The sequence below is a fragment of the Neofelis nebulosa genome, chromosome X, assembly GCF_028018385.1.
Source record: "Neofelis nebulosa isolate mNeoNeb1 chromosome X, mNeoNeb1.pri, whole genome shotgun sequence".
Taxonomy (NCBI): domain Eukaryota; kingdom Metazoa; phylum Chordata; class Mammalia; order Carnivora; family Felidae; genus Neofelis; species Neofelis nebulosa.
In genome coordinates this window covers 37,886,371-37,894,685 of record NC_080800.1, presented here as the reverse complement: position 1 = coordinate 37,894,685, position 8,315 = coordinate 37,886,371, and positions in this window count along the sequence as shown.

Here is an 8,315-nt window from a genome sequence, read left to right as displayed (position 1 = left end):
AAATGTCTAAAAAGGAAAGAAAAACCCCAAAGACTTCAAACGGCAGCTTTACTATTTCTTATTATGTTATTTAAATATGTAGGAACATAATGCTAGGTATAATAAGCCACTCCTGTGTATTGCTATTGTACAAATATAAATCAAAGATAGGCTTACAAATGAAATATGAACAAAACTACAAAGTGACAAAATATAAATTAACAACATTAATGTGATAAATAAGGTGGCTGTGACAAAGCCAAGCTGGTATTCACAGTGTAAATATTCATTCATTTATGCATTTATTCATTCAGTACACATTAATCGAGTGCTTGTTATTTCCAGTAGCACTCTTCTAGGGGCTGTAAATACGTCAGAGAACAAAACTAAATTCCCTGCCTTCATGGAGCTCACATTCTACTGGGATACAATAGATAATAAACCGGATACATGAGTAAAATATATAGTGTATCAGATGGTAATGAGTGCTAAGGAGAAGAATCTAGGGAAAGAGAGGGAAAGAATTTGAGGAAAAGGGAATTGCCACTTGTGATACAGGAAGGCCTCATGGAGAAGGTGACATTTGTTATAAAAACTTGAGTGAGTATAGCAGTACTTTCAACAATAGCCAAAGTATGGAAAGAGCCTAATGTCCATCAACTGACGAATGGATAAAGAAGATGTGGTTTATATATACAATGGAATACTACTTGGCAATGAGAAAGAACAAAATCTGGCCATTTGCAGCAACCTGGATGGAACTGGAGAGTGTTATGCTAAAGTGAAATAAGTCAGGCAGAGAAAGACAGATACCATATGTTTTCACTCACATGTGGATCCTGAGAAACTTAACAGAAAACCATGGGGGAGGGGAAGCGAGGGGAAAGTTACAGAGAGGGAAGGAGGCAAACCATAAGAGACTCCTAAATACTGGGAACAAGCTGAGGGTTGATGGGGGATGGGGGAAAGGGGAAAGTGGGTGATGGGCATGGAGGAGGGCACATGTTGGGATGAGCACTGGGTGTTGTATGGAAACCAATTTGACAATGAATTATACAAAAAAAAAAAAAACTTGAGTGAGTATTTGGGTGTTATTGGGGGTGGGGCATGGTGAGTGTTCCAGTCTGAGGGAATAGTGAGTGCAAAGGCTCTGGGGCAGGGGTGAGCCTGTTTGTAAGTGGTTCTGCTATAGGGCAGGTTCTTTTGAGTTCAACAGACTTTTACTACCATGTGCCCTAAGACAACTCGATTTTTCCATCACTTTCCCCTTTTTCAAATTATTGTGAAACTTTTGCTCTTCCTGTCTTGGCTGTTAGGTCATTTGTCTTTTACTGGAGACTAAAGACATCTTTTATATATTATATCTACTTCATTTTGTTTAAGTTACATAATATGATGGTTAATTTCATGTGTCAACCTGACTGGCATAAACGATGCCCAGATAAAACATTATTTTTGGGTGCATCTGTGAGGGTGTCTCTGGAAAAAATTAGCATTTGATTCAAGAGACTGAGACATTCACTCTCTCCAGTGTGGGTGGGCATGATCCAATCCGCTGGGGCCTGAATGGAATAAAAACTCAAAGGAAGGGGAAATTTTCTCTTCTTGAGCTTAAAATACCCATCTTCTCCTGTCCTCAGACATCAAAGTTCCTGGTTCTCTGATCATTGGACTTGGGACTTATACTGGTGGCCCTTAGGGTCTCAGGTTTTTGGAATCTGACTGAATTATACCACTGGCTTTCCTGATTCTCCAGCTTGTGGATGGCAGATTGTGGGCCTTCTCAAACCTCATAATCTCACAGGAACCAATTTCCATAATATCTATCTATCTATCTATCTTCATCATCCTCATCATCTATTTACCTACCTATATCCTATTGTTTCTGGTTTTTTGGAGAACCCTAATACAGGTAATGACAATCAAGTGATATATTATTTAACACCAATGTGATAGCAAACCTAACCACACATGCAGACCCTGAAATACAGTGATGGAACTCAGGGTTAATTGGTCAACAGGATCATATGGATTATGTTTAACTTAATATTTTAAAATTATTACCAAAATCTAAAGACTGAACTAGTAAAGTTTCATAGAACACTCACAGGCTTCTGACAATATGTTCATGGATCTCGTGTGGTCTGAGGAAACCCACTTTAAGAAACCAGGAGGGAATGCTTTGAAGCTGGCCTTCGTCCTGGCTGGCTTATGGCCATATGTTCCACTAGCAAGATTTCTCCACTTCAGCTCTGGTGATGTGGCTGAATGATTCAACACATGGTTGGGGAATCTGCAGGATGTCTGGCTAGAAAGTAAATCCAAAACAACAACCTTCAGTCTTTTGTTGTCATACCCACCTGTGAGAAGCTTCTGCGATTGAAACTATGTACCACCTAGATCTTCTACCCACAATTATCTGGGCAGGAAATGACTCTGCCAGTTTTGCAGTAGAGAGAGGAGATTAGAATCTAGGCAAGCAGCATCTGCACCTTTTCTGTTGTGCCTGAAATCTACAGCTAAGGCAGAAGGAAGGCCTGAGAGCAAATTTTATGATGCTGGCCCATCAGTCATAAGGCAAGACTGGGTCTTAAGGTTGAAGGGAAAATAGCATGTAAGGCAATGAAACTCAGGCAAAATGGCTTTTTGCCCAGGTCTTAGGAGCCTGCACTGTTGGTCTAGGTGACAGTTCTGAGAAAGTTCTTTTTCAAAAAGCATAACGCAAGAGAGGTAAATAGGGCCCTACCATTAGAAATGCATGTAGAAGGCAATATCTATTACAATAACTGGTGCGTATCTGTGACATTTAAGATAAAATTGGAAGAACTCCAAGATATTTTGTAAAGGAATTGAGCATAGTAAGAAAAAAAAATTCTTACTGTGGTCTGGAAAAATGGTTATATATTCTTGACCAAAATTTTTTAGTTAATCTCACATGGAAAAATAGATCACTTTGGTAGGATCTCCTAACTAATCTGAACTGGATGCAACTGCTTTAGGTTTCCATCCTTAAATTTTTTTTTATCAGGAGTAGCTTTAGACCACCAGCCTAACTTCTAGTGTAGACCTCCATGAGATTCTAGGACACAATCTTGGCAGAATAATATGATTATTTCCTCTTAGAATAAGAACATAAATTTCATATGTACACAGATCTTTTCTTTTTTATTCACACTCTCTGCTTTACCCCCTTATCACCTTCGGCAGCACTTTCCTTTCAACACACACGCATGTGCGTGCACACACACATACATACCATATACACATTTAAGAGGCAGAACTGGGATCGCATGGGATTAATAAATTGTTTAAATAGCTCCAAGAGGTGGGAAATGGGTGTTTCACATCTAAGATCTCACATCATCTTTCATGTGGGGTATCAGAAGACACATGGCATCAGCATCTGATATCACAAGGGAGCATAGCATAGCGCTGGGATAAGGAACAGCGACTCTAGAAGTTAGACTTTCTGGGTTGGAATCTTGTCTCTACTACTGACTGGCTGTGTGATTTACTTAACCTTTGTTCCTCCATTTGCTCACTTGTAAAATGAGTGTAATAATTTTACCTAACCCGTCGTGTCATTTTGAGGATTAAATGAGTTAATATTTGTGAAGCATGTGGAAGCATGGAAAAAATAGACAAAGAAATACGTGAGGCTTGTTTTAGAAAAAAAAATAGCAGAGGGATTCTTATGAATTGTGAAGGCATGACAGTGAGGTAGTCAGAAAGTGTTAGAATCCTGAAATAATAGCAGATCTTCATTTTCCAATTTGTGTGGGATTTTGGTTATGCAGATGACATTGCTTTTGAGTACAAAGCAACCAATGCCTCAAGAACTATCTGGCACTTTCTCCCCCTAAGGTGAAGCATGGGTTGTAAGAAAAAGTAATACGTGTTCACGAAAATGCACTGATAGGTTAAGAAATGAACAACTGCTTGATATTCCTGAACTATCTTTTTCAGTATTATCACGAAGGGGCTCAGGAATGAGTGCCGTTTGTAGAATAAAAACTCAGTAGACGTTAATAACTAGAAAGACGCAAATGTCTTTAATTGTTGCAAGAGTGCTTGCTTTATACAGTATAAATACTGTAGTGGATGCTGTGATGTGCAGCTCAGATGCTACCTGCAGATTGAAGCTCTCATTTCTTCAGGTTGTGAGAGTGTTGGCAGCAGCAAGCCTTTATCTGTTAGCCCTCTCTAGAAATTGTCCTCTGCTGAAGAGTGCTGCATCATCCAAGGTCATACCCCCTTCCCATGTTGAACCTATAGCCAATGACGGCTCAATCTGGGTATATAAAGAGCTGCCCCATTTGACCCAATGCGAGACCATTCTTCAGAGCCAGTCCATATGATTGGTTGAGGCTTTTCTAGTAATTGCTTCTCAGTTCAACTTCTTCCTCTATCCATCTTGCTTCTTCCACTCTCCCATAGTTATTAATCCAAAAAACACTTTGCAATAAACCTCCTACATGCAAATCTCTGTGTCAGAGTCTAGTTCTTGGAAACTTGACCTGCAAAAGGTACACAGTGAGTAGAGTGTATACCAGTTACAATGATATGAAACCATGGGCATTCTGATATCTCATTCCCTTTTTCACAGGGATATCTTTATGTATTGCAATCTTCTTTAAGGGCTTCCTTAATTTCTTCAACAAGGTCATCATCTATTGGTCCCTGGATCACATTTCATCAAAGCACCTGGCTACAGTCAGAATCCAAGAATGCACGCTCTCCATAGAATAATGGTCAAGTCCAGGGTGAATAGAATTTTCCAACCAAAAGTCCTATACTCCAACTGATCTTTGATGAATGAGAGTTTAAGTGATTCCAATTATAATTGCTAAATAACAGGTGAAATAATATTGGGTGAGGTCAAATCATGTAACATCTCCCTTCGGAAAGAAAACCAAGGAGTTTATGGAACAGTAGAATGTAAGTTCTGTTTAAATGCCTTGTTCTTCAAAGTGTTCACGTGATTATATAATCACCGTAAGCAAGAAAGCTTGGACAATCTGTTTTGTTCAAAAATGCCTTGTCTGATTAGGTGTGAAAGATCTTCTTTGTTTCTCATCTTAAGCTTAGAGGAACAAGTACGTTTTTATCCTTAATGTGAGGTGGGTCAAGATCTGGATCCAGCTTAACTGGATTTGTTTAACTTTGTGAGTTCCTAAATTCTCACACAGTGTCTTGAGAATGCTATTACAAAATTCCTGAAGATACATAATTCTAATAGTACCACTGGCTTGAACACTGACCCCCAGTATGATAAACCAGCCGGGTCCCAAGTTTTCTTGCTGTGCTCTTTGTAACAACACACAGTAGCAAACCGTACGGGGATATTGGATAAATACTTACTGAAACATAAAAGAATAGGGATGGTAGCAGTTACTTATGCAAATTCAGTGTAGATTACAGCAGCATGCTACATTCATAGAAAAGTTACCATTGTTATTTTGATGAATACTTGGCAATTCTAACAACACTGGCAAATGGCATTTAAAAAAAAAAAAAAAAGATTGGAAATGTTGTTACCAGTCATGGATTCCACGCAACAGAGACACCTCCATTTTGAATTCAGAGCCATACTGCACATTATGGGAAATGCCATACAGTGCAGAAACATGTTGGTACTGAAGCCAGGTCGTGTGATCTGCTCTCATAGCTCCTGAATGGAGTTTAACAGCCTTTAATTGCCATACTCTTTCAAAGGCAGTCCGACTTCATGCACAGTGTGCATTTAACATCCTTGAGTGAGCACACCTCCACGTACTGGGATGGTTGACGTGTGTCCAGGATGATCAATAGACTTTCCTGAGTTGTGCCAGTCCAGATGACAAAAGGTCTACGTCTGTGGCTTATGTACAATGATCATTCCACAAAACAAACGGTGTCTCATCTATGACCCCTGCCCTCAATAGATTTTGCATTATATTGGGAGTTATTTCAAATCTAGGTGAAGAATGGGTCTCTCTTGACGGATACTTTTCTTGGGCATCAAAAATTACAAAATTTTATTCCATCAAGAAACACCGTTGGATTGCTTTGTTGTAGGCTTAATGCATAAGACATGCCTTCATATATTATGTAAGGACACTCTTTTAAATTACAGTGCTAAAATAAATGACACAGCACTGTGAGGTAAACAGCAATTCCTTTACCAGATTGATTCTGTTTGTGACATTTAAGTCTCCAAACCATGACTGATCATGCTGGGAAGGAGGGTGTGGCAGATTACATTTTTCAAAAATGGCCCACCCCACATGCTGTTCTGCAATGTGACCTTGCTACCACCCCAGCGAGAGGTGGAGTCTGTTTCTCCACCTTTTAAATCTGGGTAGGGCCCTGTTGAGTGCTTTCACCTTTAGAATACGGTAAAAGTGATGCAGTGCCTATTCCAAGCATAACCTTCAGTCGGCTTGGCAAATACTTCTTTCTGCATCTTAGAAGCCAGCTGCCGGGTTAGAAATGTAACCCCCCCGGAACTACCATACTGTGAGAAGCCCAGGCCACACAGAGATGGGATCCCATATGAACAGAGACATAGAGGGAGGGAGGGAGAGAGAGAGAGAGACAGAGGGAGAGAGAGAGAAAGAACAAAGCACCAAGCATGCATGTGAAGAAGTCATCTTGGAAGTAGCTCACCCCAACCGATGCCATGTGGATCCAAGAAGGGCCCAGCTGAGCCCATCCCGAATTCTGGATCATGAACAAAATAAAGTGATTTCTTCAATCCTCTAAGTTTTGTAGTAGTTTGTTATGTAGCAATAGATAACTGAAACAAAGGGATTTGCAAATAACCTGATTCATTAATCAAATATGCTGGCAAGTATGGGAGCTTAGATGCATTTTTGAGACTGTGGTGTCGTACTGCCTGCCTTTAGATTCTGGATCTGCCACTTAAAAGCTCTATGCTGTTGAGCAACGCGTGCCTCAGTTCTCTCATCTGTAAAATGGAGATAATAGCCACCTCCCAGGGTTGTTCTGGGGACTGAATACTGAAAACTTACAGCAGTGCCTGGAAATTTAGGAAGCCCTTATATAGATTTTAGCTATTCTTATTTTTATTTATTTATTTTTATTTTTATTTTATTTTTTAAATTTACATCCAAGTTAGTTAGCATATAGCGCAACAATGATTCCAGAAGTAGATTCCTTAATGCTCCTTACCCATTGAGCCCATCCCCCCCTCCCACAACCACTCTAGTAACCTGTTTGTTCTCCGTATTTAAGAGTCTCTTATGTTTTGTCCCCCTCCTTGTTTTTACATTATTTTTGCTTCCCTTCCCTTGTGTTCATCTGTTCTGTGTCTTAAAAGTCCTCATATGAGTGAAGTCTTATTTGTCTTCCTCTGACTAATTTCGCTTAGCATAATATCCTCTAGTTTCATCCACGTAGTTGCAAATGGCAAGATTTCATTCTTTTTGATTGCCGAGTAATACTCCATTGTGTGTATATATATGTGTGTGTGTGTGTGTGTGTGTGTGTGTGTGTGTGTATATATATATACCACATCTTCTCTATCCATTCATCCATCTATGGACATTTGGGCTCTTTCCATACTTTGGCTATTGTTGATAGTGCTTCTATAAACATGGGTGTGCATGTGCCCCTTCAAAACAGCATCCCCGTATCCCTTGGATAAATCCCTAGTGGTGCCGTTGCTGGGTCGTAGGGTAGTTCTATTTTTAATTTTTTGAGGAACCTCCATACTGTTTTCCAGAGTGGCTGCACCAGTTTGCATTCCCACCAGCAGTGCAAAAGAGATCCTGTTTCTCCACATTCTCGCCCTGAGTTGTTAACGTTAGCCTAGATTTTAGCTGTTATTATTGCGACGTAGAGCTGGGCCTCAACGTTGTTGACCAGTACAGCGCCCTTCTGTTCAACACAGTAGGAGTGAGCTTTTAGAATCAGACAGAGCTGAGACTAAATCCTGGATCAACCATCTATGTGTAATTCTGGAGCTCCCTCTGGGCCTCAAGGTTCCCCTCTGTGGTACAGGGATAGTAGTACTTCTCAAGGTTGTGAGTGTTCGATGAGCTGACCAAGTAAAGCTCTGGGCTCAGAGGCTGGCATGCGATTAGTGTACCGTAATTGTTGATCCCCTTGGCACCACAATGTCCCTTTTGATTCCACATAGGGCGAAACTCTCAACGCAAGAAGAAGCTGACTGGTTTTCAGTTCTTCAGCAACGTTAAACAGAGCGGGTACTCAAGTTTTGGGGTGAAAGCCTAGTTCAGTTGTTTTCAAGGAGTACCTGGAACTATACATATTTACAAGAATAACTTGCTGATATCCAGTTGTTTTCTTTTTCTTTTTTAAGAGGATGCTCT